Genomic DNA, 16991 nt, shown 5'->3' with positions numbered 1-16991 from the left:
TCATTTTAGATGAGACACAACTACACCTAAATGTGTATGCTTTAACAACTTAAACCATGTCTATGTTTATTGTACATACATTGAACTATGTACATTGTACATATAAGTTAACGGGAATTCACAGTCACACATCTTCAGTGAGACTTCAGTATGTGTAGTGGAAGGGTTAAGGATTCATACATTTTCTTTTACATAACAGAGTTAATAGACAATCATGTATATGATCTGATCTTTGTTGTGTTTCAATACATGGTGCTTTCATTCTAATATATTCAGCTCTGAAAAAATTTTGGGACCACAGTTTCTTTACTATCTCGATGCTTTTAAAATTATATATAAAATATGGAGCAATTTTATTTTATTTCCCCAATTATTAAACCATGTTTATGACACTCTTTCTAAAGCAGCTTAAAATAAAATAAAAAACATTATGACTTTTTGAACTATATGGCTTTTATCTATGCAACTTGTGCAGACAATTTAGCATGTAACGTCTGTTAACACACATGAAAGGCTTGTTATTTCAGGCTAGACTAAAGGATCTGGACATATAAGAAAAACAAAGCCACAAAACCACATGCAAGAGATAATCTGAGAAGTTACAGTATAATGATTGCTGTATATGTGCAGTTGTTGATTCATGCCCAGAAGAGAATAAACACATCGATTGCAGACGTAAATGAAATTAGATATGTGGACCCAATGACCCATGTACTGCAAAAACTCAGTTACAGACCTTCTTTAGGTGGACACTAAGACATTGAGAAATAAAATAAATAAAATGAATTAACTTTTAAACAAAGAAGAACAGTTACAGCCACCTATATTGAAAATACAAATGTATATTTTAATTGAAATTAAAATCAAAATCATTTTGGTGTTGATCATTAATAAAAACTATTTTTTACCTGGTATTTACAGTAATGTCCATTATAATACATTTGAAGAGCACCTATTTCATTGCTAAAAAACAACATTATTAGTTGTATTTGGGATAGTACAATGTATTTGCGTGGTTTATGGATAAAAAACACATTATTTTCCATATACTGTACATTTATGTAGCTCCAGATTTCACTCTCTTCCTGAAACGCACTGATTTTGTACAAAACTCTGCACTGTGTCCCTGACTGGCCAGCTAATCTGTACGTTGTGATTGGTCTGAATACCTCTGACGTCAGCCGGAAATGTGACACTCCTTATATGTTTAAAAAATTTTGTGCACAATGCAATGCTGACAGGAGTTAACTTACAGGCTGTGAGTCAAAGCAGGAGGAATTATGATAATGATGTCTTGTCCACATTACCAATCCCAGGAAGTAAACTGTTGCCTACAATCCATGTGTTTAGTGTAGTCCAAGAAAAGAGATTTCCTATGGAGACGATTACTTTGGGGTTTGTACCTTTTGCATATCGTTAACATGTGGTGAAAGTAGCGTGTGACAAAAGTTACAAAGCGATTTTCTTCGAGCCCTGATATTATTTGCATACCGAACTATGACATCATCTTAGCACACAAACCCTAGACAGATCTGACAAATATCGCATTATTTACTCACCATTTTCCGCGCGTAGATCCAGAAAAGTGTTTTCAACCATGATCAGTGAATTTTCAATTTTTTTATAACATGTTGTGCAACAATACTGATCAATCTACAGGCTATTTATTGCTCTTCTCAGAGTTTTTCAAAATAAAAGTAAATCACGTTTAAATGTGAGGAGATCCTGTCGGGTCGAAAGTGACACTTGTTATTTTTGTCCCGCTGCTAATACTGTTGCATTAAATTTTATATTCAAATTTGATTTAATTTCATTTTCATGTTCAAATTGTTGAATTTTTTTTATTCTAAACAATTTAGGTTTGTACTGTTGTCTGCTTCTGAAACATTTGAAAATAAAATATAATTTCATTCTTTTTTTACAAAGATAAATTTAAAAAAATATGTTTGCAGTTACATTTTAACGAGGTCATAGTCATGTATATTTAATACAAACAAGTGTAACACAAAAATATATCTTGTTTTGTTGTGTTACTTTTGACCCACTTGTGTGTTACTTTCGTGCCTGCTGTCAAGGTCAAAAGTAACAATTCACTACTTAAATTATGTTAAGTGAAATTATACAGAAGTGGTTTTACATTTGTTCAAAATTCCACCTGGTATTGATAGACCACAATTGTGAGTTACTGACCACAGCAAAAATATATGTAAACAATAAGGTACGAGAGGCTTTGCGTCGTGCCTTACAGCGCCCTTCAGTTGTTACTTATGCTGCGTTCCAGGCAACCTGTAACCCGTAACTCACGACTTCAAAACCACGACTCACGACTTTGAACTGGGAGTAGATCGATCTAGTACGAGTTCACGGGTGGGAAGTCACGGGTTTGACTGCCGTTCCAGTGCACTTTCACCGGTAGAAGGTTGTAAAAACACGAGTTACAGGCTGCCTGGAACGCATAGGGTCGTGAGTCGTGGTTTTGAAGTCGTAACTCACGGGTTTAAAAACCTGCCTGGAACGCACCATTATTCACGATGCAACACTTGCCTCGAGTACCTTATTGCTTTTATAAAACGGTTACCACACAATATTAAAGTAAAAAAAAAATATTAGTGCAACTTTCATAAAGTTAAATCAATAAAAGCATTTCTTCCGCTAGAAAAAATAGTCCCTGACCGTAAACAACAACATTCCAATGTGTAAAATGCATGAAAGCTCAAATAAAAACAACAAACTGTTCTCAAACTGATACATGTGGTTGCTAAGGGTGTTGCTAAGGGCACAGTGATAAATAGAACCGTTGGGTGAAGGGTCTTAGCCGTGTTTTATTGTGAATAAAGCAGAGCTATTGACCAATCAGAATCAAGGATTGGAACTAACCGTTTTATAACTCTGTCTATAACATTAGCTTTTAAAATTAAGTTTTTCTGAAAAATTTTACCTTCACCCCCGCTCTCCCCTGCTAATACACACTTACACACCATAGGAAATGTAAAATTGTGAATTGGACAATAGGTGCTCTTTAATGAAGACTGCAGACAACCACTGTAAAAATCATAATTTCCTGTGCAGAGTATTGATAGCCACCAGAGGGCACTACTGTCTGCTGGATCCTAAAGCAGGGATAAACTAATAATGATATTCCCCCGGTTTCACAGACAAGGTTTAAAGTCCTTAAAGCAGATCTTAAAATATGACAGTGCCATTGATTTGTCTCAAGATACAAACGTGTAATCTTTTTTTAAAGGCATGTTTATAAACACCTTAATTTAACTAAGGCCTAGTGCTGGCTTTAGCTAAGCCATGGGAACCAGGCCATAGAGGATTAACCACATTCATGTACTGCTCTGAGTCCAGTGATCATTTCTTACAAATAAAAGCAGATATTCATCCATTGGGTTTTAATTTAGTTTAATTTACCTCACATGTCCTGGATAATTAGAAAACTTTTTAGTTTAGTTTTTCATCATGATTAGATCACTGTGATAACATCTGAAACCGTTGTGAATTATGAAAGCATTAGTAGGCTACAGATTGTTCCCATTACTGAAATGTCTGATTAAAAAGTCTTGTAATGGGGTAGATTTGCCAACGCCAATGTTATCTCACAATATGAATGTGTCCTCCACTATTTATGTCATGGCTTAAAATGCTCAAATGTTAATCTTAGAGTAATGCAAAACCATTTGGCAGAATGGTTCCTTAAAGAATCTTTAACATCCAGAAATGTTTCTTTATAATGAAAAATGGTTCTTTAGATTATAAAAATAATGAACGAAGTAGTTAAGGAACCAAATAAGGTTCTTCAATGGCATTGCTGTGAGGAACATTTGAAGAACCTTTATTTTTAAGAGTGTAACATCTATGAACAAGCACAGAGATGCTTAAAATGTGTTGCTGAGACCCAAGTGTAATTTGTACTATTTACTGATGTTTCTGCTACTATTTTCCATATAGTTTTGCCATCTTAAAAGTGTGTTTTACATAAATGGATCTCTAGGTTTCAGTATGTAATCCCATTGAATTTCTTTACTTAATCCTCTTTGTTCCAGACATAAAGACATAAAGCTGCATGTCTTCCCACAACCGTTAAATATTTTACCAGTAAATGTCGGAAATCACATATTTTGACGAACTTCATATGCAAATAATTTCGGCTGGAATGTTTAAAATAGCATTGCTGATAGTTTAAATAAACGAGTCGGGCCTTTAAAAACATAAATAATATTTCCTGTCCAGATTTGACATCATAATCAGTCGCAATACTGTAGCTTACAGATACTGTAAGCATTTCATTACAGAATGTTCCTTTTCATATCTTTATAGTTGACGGTAAAATATCGGTGTGGTATTCACAATGTTTTTATTTCAACTTTATCAGAGTTTTAACTTTATTGCTTTCCAGCATTGTGTTTGTTTTTACCACACACGACAAGTAGGGTTCTCCATGTGGTTTGTGACACCATCGCACTGCCAGAAGAGGGCAATATCACCAAAAAGCAAGTCAAGTGACTGAAAAGGTTTTACACCTAATACTGTATGTTTAATAAAACTCACAAAGATCATATCAGTGACCTAAAAAGATTACAACCTATGCAACTATCCTCATGATGGCAGTCATGTTGAGATCACATGACCAGGTGAATACCTTTTATTATCATATTTTCAGTTAAGAGTGACAATTATAGAAAACAGTGTATACACTTCCAATGTTAAATGTGCCCCCTTTTCCCCGATTTCAACTAGTTTTAATGCACCGCTTGTCCCAACAGTCTCAAGCAATCTCCTATTTCCTATCATTGTGCTGAAATATGCTGACCACAGACATGTAGACAATGACATCACAAGAACCATTTGTGACTTATACAAGTAAGATTATAAGTTATACCTTTAAAAGCATGCACCGTGAAAATTCATTGTTGCACTTTTACATTGTTGAAATTACAATTAATTTCACCTTTCTTGTGGGGAGTTGCTATAAATTATAAAAAATAAAGTTGAAATAACTTAAGCTTATTCAACTTTTTTTTTTATCATTTATAGAAACTCCTCACTAGTCAAGAAAGTTGAAATTAATTTCAATCTAATTAAACTTAGAAATTTAAGTGAACAAGGAATTTTTACAGTGTGTATAAGAAGCAATCTACTAAATAAAGGTGCTTAAAAGGCTCGTCACATTCAAGAAGGACTATTCAGTCAAAGGTTTTTAGAATAACCATTTTTTTTAACCTTTTTTCACTACAAAGATCCTTATTTGAGAAAGAAAGTTTTTTCGGATATTAAAGGTTCTTTATGGAACCATATAGCCAGAATTGGTTCTTCTATGAGATTGTGAAGCACATGTGTGCACATGTGCATTTCCAAATAAATCACAGATTTAGGCAGAAACAGACTCATGTCGTTTGCTTCCTTGACCATTTAGGGAAATGATGACTAAAATTTTTGTTAAACCATGACATAAATAAGGAACATATATGACATACTGTAACTACACAACTTTGTGGTCCATGTTTTTGTGGTCTAATATGTGAATGTCACAAGTTCAAGCGTAAGCATCTGATTTAAACCTTGTGCCAGTGCGTTATGTATTTCTCATGTGAATAAGCCGGACAAATCGCTGTTTTTAATGTGTATACGCATTCGGCAATCTCTGAAATGTTTCTGTTAAGGATAAATAAAACATAAAAACAAAAAATTTGGCATACTGTAGGAGGAATCTACACACAATAAACTAACTAAGTGCTTACCATCAATTATCAAAATATCTTCTTTTATGTTCAACAGAATAAAGAAACGATGAGAGAATAAATGATGAGAGAATTTTCATTTCGGGTGAACTTGATAATGGAAATCTCATATGCAACACTTTGAAATCCTGGTAAATCGAAACACAGCAAAGGTACAATGAAAAAAATCCACCATCTCCCTCTATTTTAATCCTCAAATAACCAAAGCAGTCTCATTAGATATGCAGTTTTGATTATCTTGTTAATGTGACATCACACAAACAAAGCCCCGCTCACGGTCACTAACTGACTGGATAATATTACCCAGAAGCTTTAGTTTGTTAGCACATGGTAGTGTAATGTGGTTAAAGATACTATTGTCTCAGACTGTATTGACAGAAATCAGATTTATTTTTAACCGAAAGCACTGTTGGTAAGGGAGTGATGAGCTGTAGCTCATTTGCATTTAAAGGTACAGACACGAAAACAGTGCCTTTTTGCTCCCACCCATATAGGGGCATTTTTGACATACTATAACAAATGATCTGTGGGGTATTCTGAGCTAAACAGTCACAGAAAAATACTAGGCACACCTGAGACTTAGATTTCATCTTGTGAAAATGGACATAATATGTGTCCTTTAAAAAAAAACTTAAAGGGATAGTTCACCCAAAAATGACAATAATGTCATTAATGACCCACCCTCATGTCGTTCCTAACTTGTATACATCGGTTTATCTTCAGAACACAGTTTAAGATGTTTTAGATTTAGGCCCGAGAGCTTGTTGACCTTTCATTGAAAATCTATGCACGGTATACTGTCCAGAAATGTAATAAAAACATCATCAAAGTAGTCCATGTGACATCAGTGGGTCAGTTAGAATGTGTTAAAGCATCGAAAATACATTTTGGTCAAAAAATAACCAAAAGTACGACTTTATTCAGCATTGTCTTCTTTTCTGTGTCTGATGTGAAGCGCATGGGTGAGATTAAAGTCACGTGACTGCAGTGACGTGGCTGACGTGTTATTTGTGCGCCCCAGCTGTTTAATTTTTTGTTTGTTTTTTCTGCACCCTGGCTTCATTTACAGTCTGAGGGAAACGCATGTGTAAGTTAAAAAAAAAAAAAACTTCGCAAACATGTCTGGGGATAACGCGTCAGCCGCGTCACTGCAGTCACGTGACTTTAGTCTCGCGCATGTGCTTCACAACAGATGCGGAAGAGAAGACAATGCTGAATAAAGTCGTAATTTTTGTTATTTTTGGACCAAAATGTATTTTCGATGCTTCAACACATTCTAACTTGACCCACTGATGTCACATGGACTACTTTGATGATGTTTTTATTAACTTTCTGGACATGGAAAGTATACCGAGCATAGATTTTCAATGAAGGGTCAACAAGCTCTCGGACTAAATCTAAAACATCTTAAACTGTGTTATACCTTTTTTCCATCTCAATGAGATCTCATTTTGCTTTTCTTTTATCTATGGCTTCTATTAAGAAAGCATGCACACAAAAGAAATGGTTTTGTTTTCCTAAGATGAATGCATTACTCTCTCTTTATTCCCTCTCCCAGTATAAACAGGATGTTTATGCCAGCGCGCAGGCCATGGACAAACCCAGCACTGATGGCCAGATAGCCTCAGTGAGTTCCCAGAGTAAACCTCGTCCTCCAATCTAGATTAACATGGATTTAAACCTCTATTCTGTTTAGGTTCAGAGCGCCGCGGGGCTCAAATGGGCTGAAGCACTTCCTGTAGTGGTAGTTACCATGTTTAGGATCAGATCCCATATGCCATTTCACTTAGCATGGGTATCTTTTCACAACGCCAACACCGAGTCTAAGCCCTTGAAAAACAGGATAGGATTATCGCGGAGAGTAAATGTGTGAAGTTTTATTGGCAGATATGTTCAGAAAGCTACTGTACAGTAGTGTACTAATGCAAACGTGGTTACCGTCATACATTTGCAAACACGAAAAAACATGCATAAACAAAATATTTAATCTCCTAAAACACGAGCTTTGGTTTGACTTGCATTTTAGATTTCTTCCAGCTGTTTGGAGATAGGAAGAACCAACTAGATATGCAATTCCCAAGGAATTACCAGTGCATGAAAATGCAAAAAGCTGATTGACAGAAATGTAAAAGAAATTTAGTCTAGTAGTTTACCTGGCTGTTGACATGTTTTAGTGTGAAGCTAGCATGATTTAAAAAAGTTATCATGATGAAATATGATGCTAGCATGATTAGCATGATTCAGCATGACGTTAGCATGATGCTAGCATGATTAGCATGAAGCTAGCATGACTAGCATGAAGCTAGCATGATGCTAGCATGACTAGCATGAAGCTAACATGATGCTAGCATGATTAGCATGAAGGTAGCATAAAGCTAGCATGATTAGCATGAAGCTAAAATGATGCTAGCATGATTAGCATGATGCTAGCATGATGCTAGCATGAAGCTAGCATGATGCTAGCATGAAGCTAGCACGATGCTAGCATGAAGCTAGCACGATGCTAGCATGATTAGCATGAAGCTAGCACGATGTTAGCATGATTAGCATGAAGCTAGCACAATGTTAGCATGATTAGCATGAAGCTAGCACGATGCTAGCATGATTAGCATGAAGCTAGCACGATGTTAGCATGATTAGCATGAAGCTAGCACAATGCTAGCATGATTAGCATGAAGCTAGCACGTTGCTAGCATGATTAACATGAAGCTAGCACGATGCTAGCATGATTAGCATGAAGCTAGCATAATGTTATCATGATAAACACGATGCTAGCATGATTAGCATGAAGCTAACATGATGCTAGCATGATTACCATGAAGCTAGCATGAAGCTAGCATGACTAGCATGAAGCTAGCATGATGCTAGCATGATTAGCATGAAGCTAGCATGATGTTAACATGATTACCATGAAGCTAGCATGAAGCTAACATGATTAGCATGACGTTAGCATGATGCTAGCATGATTAGCATGAAGCTAGCATAAAGCTAGCATGACTAGCATGAAGCTAGCATGATGCTAGCATGATTAGCATGAAGCTAGCATGATGCTAGCATGATTAGCATGAAGCTAGCATGATGCTAGCATGATTAGCATGAAGCTAACATGATGCTAACATGATTAGCATGAAGTTAGCATGATGCTAGGATGATTAGCATGAAGCTAGCATGATGCTAACATGATTAGCATGATGCTAGCATGATTAGCATGATGCTAGCATGAAGCTAGCACGATGCTGGCATGATTAGCATGAAGCTAGCACGATGTTAGCATGATTAGCATGAAGCTAGCACGATGCTAGCATGATTAGCATGAAGCTAGCACGATGCTAGTATGATTAGCATGAAGCTAGCATAATTTGCATGAAGCTAGCATGATGCTAACATGATTACCATGAAGTTAGCATGAAATTAGCATGAAATTAGCATGATCCTAGCATTATTAGCATGATGCTAGCATGATTAAGATGATGCTAGCATGATTAGCATGAAGCTAGCATGCTTTAGCATGAAGCTAACAAGATTTAACATGAAGCTAGCATGATTTAACATTAAGTTAGCAAGATTTATTATAAAATTAGCATAAAGCTAGCATGAAACTAGCACGAAGCTAGCATGACTTAGCATGAAGCTAGCATGAAGCTAATATGACCCAAAGACCCGACCCCCATGTCTCTATGATGTCCGGATCCAGAGATATAAGGCTTTGTTTATTATGTTGCTAGGCTGCTCATATTTGGTTGCTAGGGGCGTGGCTTAATACCTCAATAAGGATGGTGAGAGACTGATTGGATGCCTGAGTAAAATGAGCCCACCCCCATGTCTCTGTGACACTGTGCTGCAAAGATATCCATCTGGGCATTTTATAATGGCAGTCTATGGGAGATGTTGCTAGGGTGCCCAAAATGGTTGCTAGGGGCGTGGCTTGATAGCTCAATAAGGATCCTAAAGGACTGATTGGATGCCTGAGTAAAATGAGCCCACCCCCATGTCTCTATGACACTGCGCTGCAAAGATATCCCATTTGGGACGTTTTTAGTTCCTTATATGGGCATGATTCCTGCCCCATTATAAGTCTATGGGGAAATTTGGGGACCTCTTACACCCCAGGGGTACAACTTACACCCCATTGTGAGGTATGTTCTTACAGAGCCTGCCAGCCTCTTCAAATGTGGCAAGTCACAAGTTTCTGTGAAATCCTAGGTCTGAGCTACGACTCGTCAAAGTTTGTCGCAATGTTAAGTCTATGGGATTTTTCGGCTGCTTTTTCGCCCCTGGGGCGTAGACCGTACCCCCGATTGCTTATAAAAGTCATAGCACACTATTCCCGAATAGTCCGCACGTTTGAGAGTTTGAATGAAGTTTCTAAGTTAAACGGTTCGAGCCGTATTAATTGCGGAAATTTGGTTGGAAGAATAATAATAATAACTAGATATTAAAGTTTGAGGACAAACTTTATGTTGGCTTGAAAAAGCGTAGCCTGAACATTTAAAATGGTTTGACAGAAGTTTGTTTTAGTAGGCTATCTGGCTGTTAGCATGATTAGCATGAAGTTAGCATGATTAGCATGAAGCTAGCATGATCAGTATGAAGCTAGCATGAAGCTAACATGATTAGCATGAAGCTAACATGAAGCTAACATGATTAGCATGAAGCTAGCATGATGCTAGCATGATTCGCATGAAGCTAGAATGAAGCTAACATTTATTCCGTTGCTAGGGTACTAAGTTTGGTTGCTAAGGAGAAAATTGGCATCCCATAATGATCAACCTTCAAGCCACAAGTAAAACGGTCCAACCCCCGTGTCTCTATGATGTTCTGAAGCGGAGATATAAGGCTTTGTTTATTCCGTTGCTAGGGTACTAAGTTTGGTTGCTAGGGAGAAAATTGGCATCCCATAATGATCAACCTTCAAGCCACAAGTAAAACGGTCCAACCCCCATGTCTCTATGATGTTCTGAAGCGGAGATATAAGGCTTTGTTTATTCCGTTGCTAGGGTACTAAGTTTGGTTGCTAGGGAGAAAATTGGCATCCCATAATGATCAACCTTCAAGCCATAAGTAAAACGGTCCAACCCCCGTGTCTCTATGATGTTCTGAAGCGGAGATATAAGGCTTTGTTTATTCCGTTGCTAGGGTACTAAGTTTGGTTGCTAGGGAGAAAATTGGCATCCCATAATGATCAACCTTCAAGCCACAAGTAAAACGGTCAAACCCCCGTGTCTCTATGATGTTCTGAAGCGGAGATATAAGGCTTTGTTTATTCCGTTGCTAGGGTACTAAGTTTGGTTGCTAGGAAGAAAATTGGCATCCCATAATGATCAACCTTCAAGCCACAAGTAAAACGGTCCAACCCCCGTGTCTCTATGATGTTCTGAAGCGGAGATATAAGGCTTTGTTTATTCCGTTGCTAGGGTACTAAGTTTGGTTGCTAGGGAGAAAATTGGCATCCCATAATGATCAACCTTCAAGCCACAAGTAAAACGGTCAAACCCCCGTGTCTCTATGATGTTCTGAAGCGGAGATATAAGGCTTTGTTTATTCCGTTGCTAGGGTACTAAGTTTGGTTGCTAGGGAGAAAATTGGCATCCCATAATGATCAACCTTCAAGCCACAAGTAAAACGGTCCAACCCCCATGTCTCTATGATGTTCTGAAGCGGAGATATAAGGCTTTGTTTATTCCGTTGCTAGGGTACTAAGTTTGGTTGCTAGGGAGGAAATTGGCATCCCATAATAATCAACCTTCAAGCCACAAGTAAAACGGTCCAACCCCCGTGTCTCTATGATGTTCTGAAGCGGAGATATAAGGCTTTGTTATTCCGTTGCTAGGGTACTAAGTTTGGTTGCTAGGGAGAAAATTGGCATCCCATAATAATCAACCTTCAAGCCACAAGTAAAACGGTCCAACCCCCGTGTCTCTACAATGTTCTGATGCTGAGATATAAGGCTTTGTTTATTCCGTTGCTAGGGTACTAAGTTTGGTTGCTAGGGAGAAAAATGGCATCCCATAATGATCAACCTTCAAGCCACAAGTAAAACGGTCCAACCCCCGTGTCTCTACGACACTCTAAAGTGAAGATATTCCATCTGGGACGCTTTTATTCCTTTATATGGGCATGTTTCCTGCCCCATTATAAGTCAATGGGAAATTTTGGGGGCCTCTTACACCCCAGGGGTACAGCTTACACCCCATTGTGATGTATGTTCTTACACAGCCTGTCAGCCTCCTTAAATGTGGTAAGCCACAAGTTTCTACAAGTTTCTCACTCACAGCTATGACCCGTCAAAATTTGTCTCAATGTTAAGTCAATGGAAATTTTGGGGTGTTCGAGCCCCCCGTTTAGGAATTCGGAAGGTCCCATCAGTTAGAAAAGATATAGCACACTCCGTCAGACCAGTCTGAAGGTCCGTGGAAAATTTGGTGCATGTAGCTTGAAAGCTCTAGGACGAGTTAGTGTTCGTAATTTTGGTCTCAGAAAAAGAATAATAATAACTAGATAGAAAAGTTTGGAGACAAACTTTATGTTGGCTTGACAAAGCCTAGCCTGAACGTTTAAAACAGATTGAGAGAAATTTAAAACAAGTTTAGTTTAGTATTATAACTTTCCGTAAACATGATACCAAAAGTTACCATGTTAGCATGTTTAGCACTAAGTTAGCATGATGCTAACATGAATTTGCATGAAGCTAGCATGATGTTAACATGAATTAGCATGAAGCTAGCATGATGCTAACATGAATTAGCATGAAGCTAACATGAATTAGCATGAAGCTAACATGATGCTAACATGAATTAGCATGAAGCTAACATGAATTAGCATGAAGCTAGCATGATGCTAACATGAATTAGCATGAAGCTAGCATGATGCTAACTTGAATTAGCATGAAGCTAACATGAATTAACATGAAGCTAACATGATGCTAACATGAATTAACATGAAGCTAGCATGATGCTAACATGAATTAGCATGAAGCTAGCATGATGCTAACATGAATTAGCATGAAGCAAGCATGATGCTAACATGAATTAGCATGAAGCTAGCATGATGCTAACATGAATTAGCATGAAGCTAGCATGATGCTAACATGAATTAGCATGAAGCTAGCATGATGCTAACATGAATTAGCATGAAGCTAGCATGATGCTAACATGAATTAGCATGAAGCTAGCATGATGCTAACATGAATTAGCATGAAGCTAGCATGATGCTAACATGAATTAGCATGAAGCTAGCATGATGCTAACATGAATAAGCATGAAGCTAGCATGATGCTAACATGAATAAGCATGAAGCTAGCATGATGCTAACATGAATTAGCATGAAGCTAGCATGATGCTAACATGAATTAGCATGAAGCTAGCATGATGCTAACATGAATTAGCATGAAGCTAGCATGATGCTAACATGAATTAGCATGAAGCTAGCATGATGCTAGCATGATTAGCAGGAAGCTAGCATGATGCTAGCATGATTAACACGAAGCTAACATGAATTAGCATGAAGCTAGCACGACGCTAACATGAATTAGCATGAAGCTAGCACGACGTTACATGAATTAGCATGAAGCTAGCACGACGGTAACATGAATTAGCATGAAGCTAGCACGATGCTTACATGAATTAGCATGAAGCTAGCACGATGCTAACATGAATTAGCATGAAGCTAGCACGATGCTAACATGAATTAGCATGAAGCTAGCACGATGCTAACATGAATTAACATGAAGCTAGCACGAAGCTTACATGAATTAGCATGAAGCTAGCATGATGCTAACATGAATTAGCATGAAGCTAGCATGATGCTAACATGAATTAGCATGAAGCTAGCATGATGCTAACATGAATTAGCATGAAGCTAGCATGATGCTAACATGAATTAGCATGAAGTTAGCATGATGCTAACATGAATTAGCATGAAGCTAGCATGATGCTAACATGAATTAGCATGAAGCTAGCATGATGCTAACATGAATTAGCATGAAGCTAGCATGATGCTAACATGAATTAGCATGAAGCTAGCATGAAGCTAACATGAATTAGCATGAAGCTAGCATGAAGCTAACATGAATTAGCATGAAGCTAACATGAAGCTAGCATGATGCGAACATTAATTAGCATGAAGCTAGCATGATGTTAACATTAATTAGCATGAAGCTAGCATAATGTTAACATTAATTTGCATGAAGCTAGCATGATGCTAACATTAATAAGCATGAAGCTAGCATGATGCTAACATTAATTAGCATGAAGCTAGCATGATGCTAACATGAATTAGCATGAAGCTAGCATGATGCTAACATGAATTAGCATGAATCTAGCATGATGCTAACATGAATTAGCATAAAGCTAGCATGATGCTAACATAAATTAGCATGAAGCTAGCATGATACTAACATGAATTAGCATGAAGCTAGCATGATGCTAACATGAATTAGCATGAAGCTAGCATGATGCTAACATGAATAAGCATGAAGTTAGCAAGATTTATTATGAAATTAGCATAAAGCTAGCATGAAACGAGCATGAAGCTAGTATGACTTAGCATGAAGCTAGCATAAGGCTAACATGACCAAAAGACCCAACCCCCATGCCTCTATGATGTTCGGATCCAGAGATATAAGGCTTTGTTTATTATGTTGCTAGGGTGCTCATATTTGGTTGCTAGGGGCGTGGCTTAATACCTCGATAAGAATCCTCAGAGACTGATTGGATGCCTGAGTAAAATGAGCCCACCCCCATGTCTCTGCGACACTGTGCTGCAAAGATATCCATCTGCGCAATTTATAATGGCAGTCTATGGAATAAATTGCTAGGGTGCCCAAAAATGGTTGCTAGGGGCGTGGCTTAATAGCTATGGGACGATCTTGAGAGACTGATTGGATGCCTGAGTAAAATGAGCCCACCCCCATGTCTCTACGACACTCTAAAATGAAGATATTCCATCTGGGACACTTTTATTCCCTTATATGGGCATGTTTCCTGCCCCATTATAAGTCAATGGGGAAATTTGGGTGCCTCTTACACCCCAGGGGTACAGCTTACACCCCAATGTGATGTATGTTCTTACACAGCCTACCAGCCTCTTCAACTGTGATAACCCACAAGTTTCTACAAATTTCTCGTTCGCAGCTATGACCCGTCAAAGTTGGTCGTAATGTTAAGTCAATGGAAATTTTGGGGTGTTTGAGCGCCCCGTTTAGGAATTCGGTAGGTCCCATCAGTTAGAAAAGTCATAGCATAAATCTACGTACCAGTCTTAAAAGTTTTGTAAAGTTTTGTGTGTGTAGCTTGAAAGCTCTAGGAGGAGTTACAGTTCGAAAAAGTGTGGACCAGAAGAATAATAATAACTAGATAGGTACATTTCCTGAAGAAAATGTGAGTGGTGCTTGCCGTGGCAAAATTCTGGGGACCATATATGATTATACTCCAAGCCAAAAGTTAAACGATCCAACTCCCGTGTCTGTACGATGTTCTGATGTGGAGATATAAGGCTGTGTTTATCCGGTTGCTAGGGTACTGTATTTGGTTGCTAGGGAAAAATTTGGCATCCCATAATGATTACACTCTGAGTCACGAGTCATACGGTCCAACCCCCGTGTCTCAACGATGTTCTGGTGCAGAGATATAAGGCTTTGTTTATTCGGTTGCTAGGGTACTGTATTTGGTTGCTAGGGAAAATTTTGACATCCCATAATGATTACACTCTGAGTCACGAGTCAAACGGTCCAACCCCCGTGTCTCTACGATGTTCTGATGCGGAGATATAAGGCTTTGTTTACCCTGTTGCTAGGGTACTGTATTTGGTTGCTAGGGAAAAAATTGGCATCCCATAATGATTACACTCTGAGTCACGAGTCAAACGGTCCAACCCCCATGTCTCTACGATGTTCTGATGCTGAGATATAAGGCTTTGTTTACTCTGTTGCTAGGGTACTATATTTGGTTGCTAGGGAAAAAATTGGCATCCCATAATGATTACAATCTGAGTAACGAGTCAAACGGTCCAACCCCCGTGTCTCTACGATGTTCTGATGCTGAGATATAAGGCTTTGTTTACTCTGTTGCTAGGGTACTATATTTGGTTGCTAGGGAAAAAATTGGCATCCCATAATGATTACACTCTGAGTCACGAGTCAAACGGTCCAACCCCCATGTCTCTACGATGTTCTGATGCGGAGATATAAGGCTTTGTTTACTCTGTTGCTAGGGTACTGTATTTGGTTGCTAGGGAAAAATTGGCATCCCATAATGATTACACTCCGAGTCACGAGTCAAACGGTCCAACCCCCATGTCTCTACGATGTTCTGATGCGGAGATATAAGGCTTTGTTTACTCTGTTGCTAGGGTACTGTATTTGGTTGCTAGGGAAAAAAATGGCATCCACTAGTGATTACCCTCCGAGTCACGAGTCAAACGGTCCAAACCCCGTGTCTCTACGATGTTCTGATGCGGAGATATAAGGCTTTGTTTACTCTGTTGCTAGGGTACTGTATTTGGTTGCTAGGGAAAAAAATGGCATCCACTAGTGATTACCCTCCGAGTCACGAGTCAAACGGTCCAACCCCCGTGTCTCTACGATGTTCTGATGCGGAGATATAAGGCTTTGTTTACTCTGTTGCTAGGGTACTGTATTTGGTTGCTAGGGAAAAAAATTGCATCCACTAGTGATTACCCTCCGAGTCATGAGTCAAACGGTCCAACCCCCGTGTCTCTACGATGTTCTGATGTGGAGATATAAGGCTTTGTTTACTCTGTTGCTAAGGTACTGTATTTGGTTGCTAGGGGCGTGGCTTGGGAGTGGCCAATGATGTGCCCAGTGATTACACTCCGAGTCACAAGTAAAACGGTCCAACCCCCGTGTCTCTACGATGTTCTGATGCGGAGATATAAGGCTTTGTTTACTCTGTTGCTAGGGTACTGTATTTGGTTGCTAGGGGCGTGGCTTGGGAGTGGCCAATTATGTGCCCAGTGATTACACTCCGAGTCACAAGTAAAACGGTCCAAACCCCGTGTCTCTACGATGTTCTGATGCGGAGATATAAGGCTTTGTTTATTCGGTTGCTAGGGTGCTCAAATTTGGTTGCTAGGGGCGTGGCTTGGGAGTGGCCAATGATGTGCCCAATTGTTACACCCCTAGTCACAAGTAAAACGGTCCAACCCCCGTGTCTCTACGATGTTCTGATGCCGAGATATAACTGTTTGTATTTTATGTTGCTAGGGTGCTCAAAAGTGGTTGCTAGGGGC

This window comes from Paramisgurnus dabryanus, chromosome 24 (assembly GCF_030506205.2).
Source record: "Paramisgurnus dabryanus chromosome 24, PD_genome_1.1, whole genome shotgun sequence".
Taxonomy (NCBI): domain Eukaryota; kingdom Metazoa; phylum Chordata; class Actinopteri; order Cypriniformes; family Cobitidae; genus Paramisgurnus; species Paramisgurnus dabryanus.
Note: the sequence above shows the minus strand (reverse complement) of the source record.